At 41.8% G+C, this 15,881-nt stretch overlaps 1 protein-coding gene across 5 annotated transcripts in view; it reads left to right on the top strand.

The window, feature by feature from the left end:
* Positions 1–15,881, top strand: part of tp73 (tumor protein p73) — a 244,568-nt gene that overhangs the window by 84,756 nt on the left and 143,931 nt on the right. Inside the window, exon 1 of one of the 5 annotated variants that reach the window (XM_041205760.1) lies at positions 11,025–11,064. The exons of the other annotated variants lie outside the window; for them this stretch is intronic. The gene's annotated coding sequence lies outside the window, so the exon portion shown is untranslated. Of the gene's footprint in view, positions 1–11,024; positions 11,065–15,881 lie in introns of those variants that run through there. 5 annotated transcript variants of the gene reach the window in all.

The following is a 15,881-nucleotide window of genomic DNA, read 5'->3' as shown; positions in this document are numbered from 1 at the left end:
ACAGAATGTAAGATTGAGCCCTAGAGACTGGAAGGTCCCAGGTTCACTCTCCGGAACAGAGTTAGCTATCAGACTGCTATAATTGTTCTCAACGCCATTAGTTCAGCAAAAAGCATCCAGGATGCCCACTTGATGATTCCTTTGTGTTATGTGCATCAGGAGAAGACAGAATTAAGTTTGGTTGTGAACCTGCTTCAATGCCAAATAAATAAGTTCTGGGTTTACACATGAAAAATGGTTACCTTTACAAGGCGATCTCAGGAATACTTATGGAACCATACCCAAGCAAATGTTTATGTCTTCTGCAAGGATGGGAAAGAACATTGGAAAGATAGATCTGTTTTCCTTGGAGAGGAGAAGAATAAGTCAAGACTTGATAGAAGTCCTCAAAATCATGAGGGGTCTGGACAGAGTAGATAGGGAGAAACTGTTCCCACTCGTAAATGGATCGAGAACCAGAAGGCACAGTTTTAAAGTGTTTTGCAAAAGAAGCAAATGCGAGGTGAGAAAAAACTTTTTTCACATAGCGAGTAGTTAGGGTTTGGAATGCACAGCCTGGAAGTGTGGTGGAGGCAGATTTGACTGAAGCATTCAAGAGCGCATTGGATGATTATTTAAATAGAAACAATGTGCAGGGTTACAGGAAAAAGGCACTAAATTAAAATGCTCAGAGCCGGTGCAGACATGATGGGCTGAATGGCCTCCTTCTGCACCATAACAATTCTGTGATTCTATTCCCTGGGTACAAACTGATGATAAGGCAAGTTGAGATCCAATGTATGAAGAAATGCTTTCTGAGAAAGAGTGGCCAATACCCTGATCATCTGAGTAGAGCCCTGGAGGCAAAACCTCTGGAGACATTCAAGAAGAAAAATGCAGTGACGTGAAATCTAGATCTCTCTGATGAGCTTTCCCTCATCAATACTTTCTGGTCTTTCCAAAGTCACCTTTGGACCAAATATTTTTTGAGAAAATGGTGAGTTCAAAGTTGTTTTGAGACTCAACCCAGATCCATGTATCCTGTTGAAACTATAGCAAATAGGATTGATATGGGTACGATTTTAGGAGGGAAAGCATGTTTCCAGCATTGTTATTCCACATTGTCATGGACAGAATATGTGCTCTCTTGCTGCCTGTAATCAGTATATGGAAAGGGGTGTGTCTTTTCTTAACTTTGGAATGTATATTCCAATTGAATAATTTTTTTGTGAATTTAAAATAAAGGTCATTTATTCTCACACACTTATTCCGAATTAATGCAAGACCACACAAAGGGTTCACAGCAGGTTGTGACGTTTCTTGTAGTTGAATATCTAGGAGGCTGGTTCTCAGGTGAACTTTGAAACTCGAATAGGTTAAGAAATTTGGTTGCTTGCAGCTAGTTTCGGAGTCTTGTTCTCAGACTGGCTGACGACTAATGGCTCTAATGAATCTGCTGGATCCTGGGGTGATAAGGATGCAGTCTCTGAAACCAACCTGGCGATCACATGACCATTAGGTTAACACTTCTGAGACTTACCCAGACTAGTTTGGATGGGGAAGGCCATCGTGACACATGGAAAGTTGATAATGACCATTGTGTTTCAATCTTCCCTTTTGTCCAGCTTGAAACATGCAGACAGACATCATGAAAACGCCATAGTTTTTAGGTGTTGGTCAATCCTTAAATAATGAGATGTGTGAATTCCACAAATGGCTGTGAGGTACCCTCACCTGTCCATATTTAATTAGGTATTCACCGGAGACTTGATACTGTTGCAAAAGTCACATGATTTGTAGCAGCCATCTTAACAGCTTGTTTGAGTCCAATTTTTAAAAGTATTGAGTGAAAGTTCATAATATCACAAGCCTGTATTGAGCATGGCAGCTCATTTGGTGGCCGGGGGTGGGGGGATGAAAGAGCAGAAGGCATTGGAATGATGTAAAAACCTTTCCATCGTTCATTAGTTTGCAAATAATACTCAAGTTATGCGGGAAGGAAAGGAGAAAATGTCATGCAGAGAGATCTTGCAATGAATGAGACAGGTAATTTTCAACTTCAACTTAATATAGATAAATGTCATGCATACCTCAGAATTCCTAGTCTCTGACCTGCTCTTGTAGCCATAGCATTTATATGGCTGGTCCAGTTCAATTTCTGGTCACATGGTAACTCCCAGATGTTGATAGTGGTGGATTCAGTAATGGTAATGCCATTGAATGTCAAGGGAGATGGTTAGATTCTCCAACAAGAAAGATGGTCATTGTCTGGCACTTGTGTGGCACAGATGTTACTTGTCACTTATCAGCCCAAGCCTGAATGTTGCACAGATCTTTCTGCTTATGGACACGGATTTCTTCTGTGTGACATTTGAGGTCATGCAAACTGATGAACATCGCAAACAAGAAGGATCTAAGGCTTGTTTCCTAGTTAGCGCTTATTTTTTTATTCTTTCATGGGACGAAAGCATTGCAGGGAAGGCCAGCATTTGTTGCCCTAATTGCCTTTGAGAACTTGGTGGTGTGCTGCTTTCTTGAACCGCTGCAGTCCATCTGGTGCGGGTACACCCACTATGCTGTTCGGAAGGGAGTTCCAGGATTTTGATCCAGTAATATTGAAGAAATGGTGACATAGTTCCAAGTAGAGATGGTGTGTAACTTGGAGCAGAACTTGCAGGTGGCAGTGTTCCCATGTACCTGCTGCCCTTGTCCTTCTCGATGGTAGAGGTTACAGATTTGGAAGGTGCTATTGAAGGTGCCTTAGTGAATTGCTGCAACGCTTCTTTTATATAATACATGTTCTGCCACTGTGCATCGGTGGTGGAGGAAGTAAATGTTAAAGTTGGTGGATAGGGTGCCCATCAAGTGGACTTTTTTATCCTGCATGGTGTCGAGCTTCTTGAGCATTGTTGGAACCGCGTACATCCAGGCAAGTGGAGAGTATTCCATCAGACTCCTGACTTGTGCCTTGTAGATGGAGGACACACTTTGGGGAGTCAGGAGGTCAATTACTCGCCTCAGAATTCCTAGTCTCTGACCTGCTCTTATAGCCACAGTATTTATGTGGTTGACTCAGTTCAGTTTCTGGTCAGTGCTAACTCCTGGATGTTGATAGTGGGGGATTTAGCAATGGTACTACCATTGAATGTCAGGGGAGATGGTTAGATTCTTTCTTGTTGGAGATGGTCATTGCCTGGCCATTGTGTGGTGCAAATGTTACTTGTCACTTATCAGCCCAAGCCTGAATGTCGCACAGGTCTTTCTGCATATGGACATGGACTTCTTCTGTATTTGAGGAGTTGCAGATATTATTGAACATTGTGCTGCAGTTATCAGTGAACATCCCCATTTCCGACCTTGTGGTAGGAGGGTCATTGATGAAACAGCTGATGATGATTGGGCCTAAGACATTACGCTGAGGATCTCCTGAAACGATGTCCTGGGACTGATGTGATTGACCTTCAACAACCACAACCATGTTCCTTTGTGCTAGGTATGACTCAAACCATTGGAGAGTTTTCCCCCTGATTCTCTTTGACTTCAGTTTTGCTCCTTGAAGCCACTCTTGGTTGAATGCTGCCTTATGTCAAGGGCAGTCACTCTCATCATACCTTTTGAGGTCGGCTGTTTTGTCCATGCTTGGGCCAAGGCTGAAATGAGGTCAGGAGCTCAGTGGCCCTGGCAGAATGCAAAATGTGCATCAGTTAGGTTGAGTTAGTTCTAAGAAGATCTGAGATTTGATCCCTCATTCATACCGAGGGTATCCTGGTCAATATTTATCCCTCAAATAGCATCACCAAAACAGGTACCTGGTTCTTATCTTATTGCAGTCTGCATAATCTTGGGTACAATTTAGCTGCAGCATTTCCCTATGTTACACAATGATTACATTTCTAAAGTACTTCTTCGGCTACGGAACCTCAAAGTATTAAAATACTTTTGAATCCTGCTGACTGTTATGCAGGCAATTTTCACAAATGTATCACATACATTCACATAAATGATCTGCCAATCTTGTTTAGAGATATTGCTTATGGGATCAATGTTGACACCAGGAGGACACCTGCAAATTGCATAACTAGGGAAGTAAAGAGGGCTTTAAGCTAAACAAGAGGGCTGAGGGATCGAGCTTGTGTAGAGGTAGCAATTCAAGGTGTAGAATCAAGAGTAAAACAATAATATAAGAAATGAGGGTCAGAGATTGGCAGGAAGGGACATAGAGAAAAAAACCTAAGAATACATAAACAGTCAAGACTAGATGTTACGAAGGTAACAAAAAGACAGAAGTGAAGGCTCTCTATCTGAATGTCTGTAGCATTCACAACAAAGTAAATGAATTGATGGCCCACATTGAAGTAAATAAATATGATCTGATAGCAATTACGGAGAAGTGGCTGCAGGACGACAAAGATTGGGTCCTTAATATTGAAGAGCACATGATATTCAAAAGCTAGGTAAAAGTGGAGGGGTAGCACTGTTAATCAAAGAGGGCATTGGTGCAATAGTTAGAGATGACCTTGGTTCAGGAGATCAGGATGTAGAATCAGTTTGGGTGGAGATGAGGAATAGTAGGGGGGGAGGAAATGTCATTAGTGGGAGTGGTCTACAGACCCCTTAACTGTAGCCACAGTGTAGGACAAAGTATTCAAGAGAAAATATTGTGTGCTTGTGATAAAGGGACGACAATAATCATGGGTGATTTTAATCTACACACAAATTGGAAAAATCAGATTGGCAGTAGTAGCCTGGATGAGGAGTTCTTAGAATGTTTTCGAGGTAGTTTCTTAGAGCAGCATGTTCTGGAACCAACCAGAGAGCACATTATTTTAGACTTGGTATTGTGTAACGTGACAGGATTAATTAATGACCTCGAGTAAAGGCACCCTTAGGTAGCAGCGACCGCAATATGATTGAATTTTACATCCAGTTTGAAAGGGAGAAGAGTTGATCTAAGACTAGTATCTTAAACTTAAATAAGGGCAACTATGTGGGGATGAAAGCTGAGCTAGCTGAAATGAGCTGGGAAACTAAGCCAGAGAATAGAGAAGCAGTGGCAGACATTTAAGAGGATATTTCAGAGTATTCAGAATAAGGACATTCCTACTATAAATAAAAATTCTAAGGGGAGGACCCACCATCCGTGCTTAACTATAGATGTTAAGGAAAGTATCAAACTTAAGGAAAAAGCATACAACTCCGCAAAGATGAGTGGCAGGACAGAATATAAAGAATGACAGAGAATGACTAAAAGGTTAATCAGGAGAAAGAAGTTAGAGTATGAGAGGAAGCTAGCTAGAAATGTAAAAATAGATAGCAAGAGTTTCTACAGGTACTTAAAAAGGAAAAGAATAAGTAAAATAAGTGTTGGCCCTCTAGAGAGTGACAATGGGGAGTTAATAGTAGATAATAAGGAAATGGTGGAAGAAACGGATAAATAAATATTTTGCTTCTGTGTTCACTATAGAGCATACAAAAAACATTCAGGTAATAGCTGCAAATCAGGAGAACGGGAGAAAGGAACTTGGTTAAATTGAAATCTCTAGGGAAATGGTACTGAGCAATTTGATGGAGTTGCAGGCTGGCAAGTCTTCAGGTCCCGATGGACTACATCCTAGGGCCTTAAAAGAGGTGGCTAATGAGGTAGTCAATGCGTTGGTGTTAATTTTCTAAAATTCACTCGATTCTAGAAAGGCTCCTTCAGATTGGAAAGTAGCAAATATAACCTCTCTATTCAAGAAGGGAGGGAGGCAGAAAACAGGAAACTGTAGGCCAGTTAGCTTGAAGTCTGTCGTGGGAAGTTATTAGAATCGATCATTAAGGAGGTTATAGCTCGGCACTTAGAAGAACTCAAGGCAATTTGGAAGAGTCAGCATAGTTTTGTGAAAGGAAAATCATGTTTAACCAATTTACTGGAGTTTTTTGAAGGAATAATATGCACAGTAGACAAAGAGGAACCAGTAGACGTACTGTACTTAGATTTCCAGAAGGCATTTAATAAAGTCCCACATCAAAGATTATTATGGAAAATAAAAGCACATGGTGTAGTAGGTATCATATTAGCGAGGACAGAAGATTGGCTAGCTAGCATAAAGCAGAGAGTGGGCATAAATGGGTTTTTTTCTGATTGGCAGGATGTAACGAGTGACGTCCTACAGGAGTCAGTACTGGGTCCTCAACTTTTTACGATTTACATCAATGACTTAGATGAAGGGAGTGAAGACATGGTAGCTAAATTTGCAGATGATACAAAGATAGGTAGGAAAGTATGTTGTGAAGAGGACATGAGGTTGCAGACCAATATAGACAGGTTGAGTGAGTGGAAGAAGCTCTGGTAAATGGAGTTTAATGTGAGAAAATGTGAAGTTGTTCACTTTGGCAGCAAGAACAAAAAAGCAGAGTATTACTTAAACGTAGAATGGTTGTATAATTCTGAGGTGCAAAGGGATCTAGTTGTTCTAGTGCATGAGTCACTGAAAGTTAGTATGTAGGTACAGCAAGTAATTAAGAAGGCTAATGGAAAGCTAACCTTTATTATGAGAGGGATTGAACATAAAAGTAAGGATATTATGCTTTTTGTTACACAGGGCATTGGTGAGACCGCACCTTGAATTCTGTGTGCAGTTTTGGTCTCCTTATTTAAGGAAGGATGTAAATGCATTGGAGGAGTTTCAAAGCAGGTTTACTAGATTGATACCTGGAATGAATGGGTTATCTTATGAGGAAAGATTGGACAGACTGGGCTTGTTTCCACTGGAGTTTAGAAGAATGAGGGGTGATTTAATTGAAGTATACTAGATCCTGAATGGCCTTGATAAAGTGGCTGTTGAAAGGATGTTTCCTCTTGTGGGTGAGTTCAGAACTAGGGGGCACTGTTTGAAAATTAGGGGTTGCCCTTTTAGGACAGAGATGAGGAGAAGTTTTTTTCTCTGAGGGTTGTGCGACTTTGGAATTCTCTACCTCAGAAGGTGGCGGAGGCGGGGTCATTGAATATTTTTAAGGCATAGGTAGATAGATTCTTCTTAGGCAAGGGAATCAAAGGTTATCGGGGTTAGATGGCAATTTGGAAATCGAAACACAAGAGGATCAGCTAGGATCTTACTGAATGGCAGAGCAGGCTCAAGGGGCCGAATGGTCTACTCCTGTTCCTATTTCTTATGTTCTTATGCTCTTCCTCAAATAATGATGTTATCCTTAATGCCCATTTGGACAGGAAAATGGGATTTCTGTTATTTTGCCCAGAGAACTATCTTGTCCATAGTAGAAGATTGAGCTGTCAGAACAACAACTGGCATTTATATAGCCCTTTTAATGTAGCAAAGCATCCCAAGGCACTTCACAGATCCAGTATCAGACAAAAATTGAAACCAGCCACATGAGATATTGGGTCAGATGACCAAAAGCTTTGTTAGAGAGGTAGATTTTAAGGAGCATCTTAAAGGAGAAGACAGAAATAGAGAGACATATAGCCATAGAGATGTATTTGCTCCATTTAGGGAGGGAATTCTGGAGCTTAGACCCTCAGCAGCTGAAGGTACAGCCGCCAATGGTAGAGTGATTAAAATCAGAAACATGCAAGAAGCCAGAGTTCAAGGGGTGCAGAGATCTTGGAGGTTACTGAGGAGGACCCCTCTTTCAAGGAGATTGAAAGTTTGGCACCTTTATGGTTTTTTTTTGCTGTACTGTTGCACCAATTGTGTTTTTTTTCCAGCCTGTACACACTGTGCTTTTAAATCTATTAAAAGGTTGAGGGGTGACCTAACAGGTTTTAAAATTATGAAAGATTTTGATGGAGTGGATATAGAGAGAATGTTTCCACTTGTGGAGTGGAGCATAATTGAGGCCATCAATATAAAATAGTCACCAAGAAATCCATTAGAGAATTCAGAAGAAACTTCTTTACCTAAAGAGTGGTGAGAATATGGAAATTGCTACCACAGGGAGTTGTTTGAAGTGATTATGATATAGATGCATTTGAGGGGAAGATAGGCAACCATATGAGGGAGAAAGGAAAAGAGAGTTTGCTGATGGATTTAGATGAGGAAAGGTGGGAGAAGGCTCGTTTAGAACATAAATGCCAGTATGGACCAGCTGGGCCAAATGTTGGTTCTGTGCTGTATATCCTATGTTTAAAAAAAAAATTAAGCAAAAATAATTAAAATTCTCCCTTTAGAGTCTAACTTGATTTATTGAAAGCGTTTACTGCGGGACTGCACCAAAGTCAAGAAGCATACAAGAGAAGATGAGCTGAATCAGGAAGTAGTGTTAAGGTGGCTTCAAGCTTAGGTTTTAACATCTATAAATTGTCAGAGGAAGGGAGGTAAGGAGTTGTATACTTCATCACAAAAGATGGGGTGGAGTAGGACTTGATTTGACGAAGCAATTTCAATACAGTGAGTATGTAGGGAGAAGGACACATTTTAGGGTGGCATTTTTAGAGTTTAGGAGCATGATGGGAAAGTTCAGAGGAGGACCGAACCCAATAGTAGAAGCAAAATAGAAAGAATCAAGAAAGCTTATAAAAGAGAAGAGATTGGAGGCCAAAAGTGAGGGAGGAATTGCTGATCAGCAACAGTTTTTATTTATATAAAAGCAAAATACTGCAGGTGCTGGAAATCTGAAATCAAAACAGAAAGTGCTGGAAAATCTCAAGTTGGGCAGGATAGGTGGAGTGAGAAACAGTTAACATTTGGAGACCAATATGGCTCTCCAAGAGTCATATTGGACTCAAAGCTTTTATTTATACTTCCTCCAGGTATGTGATAGATATTGGGCGGAATCTTGTGCTGTCGCTGGTGGTGAGCTTAGAGGTGGGAAGGGGATGTATTTAGGTGGAATGGTGGCATAATGGAGCCCTGCCATGCCACTTTCCCACCTCCGCCTGAACTACATTCTGGGCGGCAGGCCAATGGTTGACCTTCCCACTCACCGCCAATTGATGCCATTAAGTGGTGAATTAATGACCACTTTAGGGCCTCATCCCACCACCACTGGTGTTAACTTGGCTTCAGGCAGGCCTGTTGCCATTCAGTGTGTAGGACAGGTAAACCTGTGCAGGCTGATTGTCACCTTTGAGGGTGGGGTGGCCCTCGATCAAAGGCACTCTGCTTGATTGAGGGGCTATACATCGGGAGGAGAGGAGGGCCCGCTGAGAGCCATCACTCTGTCCTTGTTGCTGATCCCACAAAACCCCCACTCCCCCCCGGTCTCTTCACGATCATGTCCTTCTGGCAGCAGGCATGGCCTCCCCAGTGGTGCACAAAAACTGCCGGCCAGCAAGACTTTCGCCCTGGGTTTTATCCCAGGGGTAGGTCCGCCACTGGCCTCATCACTGCCTGATTGGCTTGTAATTCAGCAAACCTTTAGGAAAATAGGCAGTGCGGGCCTGTTGTCAGTTCTGCAGCCAGCAGGCAAAACTCCCAATGCCTCAACAAGATGCCGCCCATTAGAAGAGCCTTTGTTGTTTTCCTTAGTTCAGCGAAAGATGTACCCATAGAATGTCTCTTCCGATCCAGCAAGGAGAAGGTACTGGCTATCATTTCTTTAGCAAAGTTTATGAACGTAGGAACAGGATCATTTCATCCCCTGCAGCATATTTCCCCCATTCAATGAGACCGAGGCTAAGGCATAACTCTGTATACTGCCTTTGCCCAATGTCCCTTAATTATTATCCCCATATCCCTTGGTTAGCAAAAGTCTATCAATTTCAGATTTAATATCAACAATTGATCAACCATTGATTGCTGTTTGCAGAAGAGGGTTCCAAACTCTACCACCTTTTCTATGTAGAAAGGTATTTCTAAATTTACTCCTGAAAGGTTTGATTCTAATCTTTGGACTATGCCCCTTAGTCCTAGACTCCCCAACTAGCAGAAATAGTTCCTTTCTTTCCACCATATTTGTTTCCCCCATATATCTTGAAAGCTTCAGTCAAATCACCCCTTAAACCATCTAAATTCCAGGGATAACAACTCTAGTTTTTATAATTTCTCCTTGTAATGTGACCATTTAAGTCTAGGTATCATTCTGGTAAACCTACGCTGCACTCCCCCCAAGACCAATATATTGTTCCTGAGCTTCTCACCAGGTGTAGGTGTATCCAGGGCTTTATGTAGCTGAAGCATAACTTCTACCCCCTTGTATTCTAGCCCTCCTAGATGTAAAGGCCAGCAATCTATTAGCCTTTTTGATTATTTTCTGTACCAGTTAATGACATTTTAATGATTTATGTACTTGGACTCCAAGTCTTGTTGGACCTCCACTGTTTCTAGCTTTTCTCTAATTAGAAAATACCCTGTTCTATCCTTTTTAGGTCCAAGTGGATGACCCCACATTTGTCTACATTGAAATCCATTTGCCACAGTTTTGCCCATTCATTAATCTATCACTAGCTCTTTGTATTGTTATGTTTCCATCAAAACTGCTTACAGTGTCGCCTCTTTTAAGTAGGTTTCTACAAAATAAAAATAGGCACCACACAGGTCAGGTTTGAGTCCACCTGTGCGTGATATGGGAGACTTAGGATGACCACATCGGAGATAGGTGGAACTGGCTACAACTTAAAAATAATTGCAGACTTATTTTAAAAGTTTGTCATTAGATCAGATTGTTTTTGTGAGTTGGCTCAGTTACTCCAATTTTCACAGCAAGACCTCAGAAACAGCAAATGAGATGAATTACAAATCAACCTGTATTTTATTGCGGTGAAATATTGGACAGGACATGTTCTTCTTTGAAAGTGCTATTTTCTGTTTAAAAGGCAGACATGTCTGAAGGAATGTACCTCTAACAATACAGAACCCCCTCAATACTGTACTGAAGTGACAACCTTGGTCATTTGCTCAGATTCTGAAATGGGGCTTGAAACCACGATCTTATGACTCAGAACCAGTTGTGGTAGCACAGCGATTGGAGATTTTGAACCTATAGGGAACTTGCTGCATCAGGATAGGTTGTAACAAGTACAATCAGCTTTTTTACAGCTTCTTAAAATTAAGAAGTGATACAATATCACTATGTGCATTACAGTGATCAACAGTGAGCAGCATCTTGTGACACTCTTCAGCCTTGAGAAAATGCAGAGCTTGGGTAAGTCTCTTTTACAATGAAAGTAGGGGAGTTGGTGATATGTTTGATACTTTTGCAGTCTAAGGGTTAAAGGTAAGTACTGCATTGGCTCCATTGCTTGGAATGGGTCAGAGATGTAAAGAACAATTAGATCATTGTGATAGGAGTTTGTAAAGAGAATTTTGGACAGGCTGACTAGTTTTACTTATATGTTTCCAATCGAGGTTGGTTTAGGCTCAGGTGTGTAGTAATGTTTCATTCATCTTGATCCCTGGAGGCTGACATGAACAGATGGATAAGGTAACAGATTGAGGGTGATACGAACCTTCTAGGCAGGTTTGGGCATGTCCATTTTGGCAAAGATTAATTTCCCCAGTACTCCCTGAACAATCTGATAGTCGCACACTGAGGCCCTCTAGAGGTCCAATGGAAATACTCATATTCAATGAAATAGCATGGCGAAGACAAATGCATGTGGTTTGCACAGACTGCCCACAAGTTGTCATAGACACATGTAGGTTCACATCAAATCATAAGCAAGTGATAGTGGACTTCTCCGGGCAGATTATGAAATTGAGAACTACTGCCTGCAGTAGTGCAACAATGTAATGTCAGTTTGATACAGCTGATAGCATTTTTACTCTGAAGGTTGTAGGTTCAATATCCACTTCTGGGCTTTAGCACATACTGGGCTGACTTCCCCAGTGCACTGTTGACAGAATGCTGCATTGTCAGAGTAACCTTTCTTTGGATAAGGCATTGAACCTCATTTGCTTGATCAGGTGGATGCTAAAGATTCCACGCTACTATTCAAAAGGGAACAGGTGGATGGTCAGGCAATGACCATCTCCCATTTCCCTAGCAGGCATTCCTCTTAATATTTTTTAGCAATGTTGTTTAACGGGTCATTCATTGCATTGTTGTTTGTAGAATCTGGCTGTGTGCTATATTTGCCTACGTAATAACAGTCACTGCACTTTAAAAAAAACAATGTTCACATTTCACATTTGACATTTGGGATGCAAGATGGTCCCTGAGCAGCCAACTCTTTAGGGAGCTCCTCATTATGCTAGTGAGTATAGAAATAGGAGGATAGAGCAGGTGAATGCATGGCTGGAGAGATGGTGCAGGAGGGAAGACTTTACATTCCTGGCACATTGGGTCTGTTTTTGGGGTAGGTTGGCCATACACATGTTGGATGCGTTGTACAGCAACTGGGCCAGGACCAATATCCTTGTGGGATGCTTTGCTAGTGCCATCGAGGAGGATTTAAACTAACTTGGAATGGGGGTGGGGGGGTGGGAATCAGGCTGTATAATGAGAGAGGAAAAACAAGATGCACGAAAAATTGGGAGATGACACTAGAGTAAGAAATAGTAAGGTATTAGATGTGGTCAGAGTATCAGGGAATGCAATAAGGACTAAATTAGGTTTACAGTGCATCTGCGTAAATGCACAAAGTGTGGTGAATAAAGTATGATTGCACTACTGGGTGTAATCTATAGGCCATCAACTGGTGTGAAGGGGATAGGGGAACAAATTTGCAAGGTGATTATAGAGAGATTCAAAACTATAAAGTAGTTAGAATGGGGGACTTTAATTACCCCAATCTAGACTGTGTTATAAAACCATGCTATATTGAAAATTACTTTTTAATCTATTGGACTGAAACCATTGGTTTTCGAAACCACAGTCTTTAGAAGACGGAGACAGCATTCCAGTCGCTTAAAACAACAGCTTCTAAGATGGGTGAACATTTGCATAACTGTACTCGACGCAATTGAAAGCCATAAAAATGGAGTCAGCCTGTCTGGAAGACTCAGCCCAACCATCTTCAGCTGCTTCACCAATGACCTTCCTTCCATCATAAGGTCAGAAGTGGGGATGGTCGCTGATGATTGCACAATGTTCAGCACCATTTGCGACTCCTCAGATCCTGAAGCAGTCCATGTCCAAATGCAGCAAGATCTGGACAATATCCAGGCTTGGGCTGACAAGTGGCAAGTAGCATTTGCACCACACAAGTGTCAGGCAATGACGATCTCCAACAAGAGAGAATCCAACCATCGCCCCTTGATGTTCAGTGGCATTACCATCACTGAATTCCCCCACTGTCAACATCCTCAGGGTTACCATTGACCAGAAACTGAACTGGACTAGCCATATAAATATAAAAACAAAAAACTGCGGATGCTGGAAATCCAAAACAAAAACAGAATTATCTGGAAATACAAGCAGCTTATATTTCACCCCTTCCTTGGATTCACCTAGTTCTGTTGAAGGGTCATGAGGACTCGAAACGTCAACTCTTTTCTTCTCCGCCGATGCTGCCAGACCTGCTGAGATTTTCCAGGTAATTCTGTTTTTGTTTTAGCCATATAAATACTATGTCTACAAGAGCAGGTCAGAGGCTAGGAATCATGCAACGAGTAACTCATCTCCTGACACACCAAAGTCTGTCCACTATCTACAAGGCACAAGTCAGGAGTGTGATGGAATACTCTCCACTTGCCTGGATGAGTGCAGCTCCCGCAGCACTCAAGAAGCTTGTCACCATCAAATTAAAAGCAGCCCACTTGATTTGCACCACATCCACAAACATTCATTCCCTCCTCCACTGATGCACCGTGGCAGCAATATGTACCATCTATAAGATACTCCACAGGAATTCACTAAGGCTCCTTCAACAGCACCTTCCAAACCCATGACCACTATCATATCTAGAAGGACAAGGGTGGCAGATAGATGGGAGCACCACCACCTAGAAGTCCCCCCTTTTCCCCCTCAAAGTCACTCACCATCCTGACTTGGAAATATATTGCTGTCCCTTCACTGTCGCTGGGTCAAAATCCTGGAACTCCCTTCCCAACAGCACTGTGGGTGTACCTACACCACATGGACTACATCGGTTCAAGAAGGCAGCTCACCAGCACCTTCTCAAGGGCAACTAGGGATGGACAATAAATGCTGGTGCTGCCAGCGAAGCCCACATCCTGTGAATGAATAAAAAGGGCCATCAAAGACAATCACCTTAGAGGAATCTGAATGACCACATCTGCTGACCCTTAAGAAAACATCCAGACAGCGCCTAGGTATTCAGTTAGGTGGGGAACACGCCAGTAGACATAATCACTTTGGACGATGGACTCTGGCTGAGAAAGGAATCCATAATCTATCGGCTATCTATAAACTAGTCATGTCTACACCATGGACCTGGAATTAACTTTCTATGATCATGTTTGAGTAACTGGTCAGTTGGCATGAGAGGATCTCTCTCTCTCTCTCTCTCTCTCTCTCTCTCTCTCTCTCTCTCTCTCTCTCTCTCTCTCTCTCTCACCCATCCTGCAAGCTTGAGCCCTGCCTGTTGTTTGAACATCAACTCACTGCTGGAAGTGTTTTAAGAATCAATCTAGCAACTGCTGCCTCCAGAAGAACAGATAAAATCATCTGTCAACTTCTTTAAACCACCTCGGTGTCGAATCCTGAGAGACCATCGAGCCCAATGTGAAACCATCCAAGTCATCAATCTACAAGATCCATATACCATTAACTTTTATTGGACTTTAAAAGAAAACTACTAAATCTATCCTCCTACTTTGTAACTTGCATATGTGTGTCTGTATGTGTGTGTGTGTGTTTGTGTGTGTGTCTGTATGTGTGTGTGTGTGTGAGCGAGTTGGAGCATTTTTATTATTTTTATTTAGACAGGTGTTAAGTACAATAAATACTTTTTTTTAAACAGAAAAGGAAACTCGTCTGTGTGTGTCTTTTACAGTCACAGCATATAAACAATTAAGTCCTCAATGAATTGGCAAACATTCTTTTTAAAAAATCCTGTTATGGTCAGACAAGGAGTGGGAAAAGAGAAGAGCCAGTCTACCCTTCCTCACCTGATCGCAACAACGTTGGTACTTGCAGTATCAATGGCAGAGAGGCGGAAGAGTTTCTGAAGTCAGTTCAGGAGAATTGAATGGAGGAGCATAAAGAGGAGTTTGAACAATCAAGGAATTAATGAAAAAGAACGGTTATATTAACTTAGCTCTTCTTAACCACAGAACCTCACCATTAAAAAACAGGTTCTTGCCATTAGAACTATTGATGGGAAGATGGCTGCAAATATAACATTCAGCTTTGCAACCAAAACTACAACCCTAACAATGCCTCAGATGATCATGAGAGATTTAGGAAGCATGAGGAGCAACTGAGAGATAGCCAAGCTCGTAATTTAAACTCAAGACACAGGGCATGAAAGTGCTACAGCCCGAGGAGAGTGTGCAGCTATGGGATCAACAAAAAGGAATTGTAACAGAAAGACCTCCACAACCAAGATCCTATAGAGTTGAGCCATATCAGGGATTTCCTATTCCCACTAAATGTTGACCACCCAACTTCCCCTCCTCGTTCTGATGAACATAAGGACTTGAAATGTTAACTGTGTTCCTCTCCGCAGATGCTGTCAGACCTGCTGAGTTTTTCCAGCTATTTTTGCTTTAGTTCCCCTACTGGTCCCCAGGTTCCTATATTGTTAACAGTCCTCTCTCTTCAAGTGTTGACTCTATCTCATTCAAATCTGCTGTTATCTCCACTCTCAAAAAAAAGCTTAACCCCACCATCCTTGCAAACTTTGCTCCATCTCCAATCTCCCTTTCCTTCTAAAGTCTTTGTGTTGTTCCCCCCAAATCCATGCCACCTTTCCCAGAACTTCATGTTCCCAGAGCACAGAAACATCTTTCATCAAAACCACAAAACCCATCCTTTATGACTGTGACAAAGGTGAAGTATCCTTCCTTGTCCCTCTTGACCTGTCTGCAGCCTTTGACATGGTTGACCACAGCATC

The sequence above is a fragment of the Carcharodon carcharias genome, chromosome 15, assembly GCF_017639515.1.
Source record: "Carcharodon carcharias isolate sCarCar2 chromosome 15, sCarCar2.pri, whole genome shotgun sequence".
NCBI classification, from domain to species: Eukaryota; Metazoa; Chordata; class Chondrichthyes; order Lamniformes; family Lamnidae; genus Carcharodon; species Carcharodon carcharias.
Note: the sequence above shows the minus strand (reverse complement) of the source record. Positions and strands in the feature narration are given on the sequence as shown.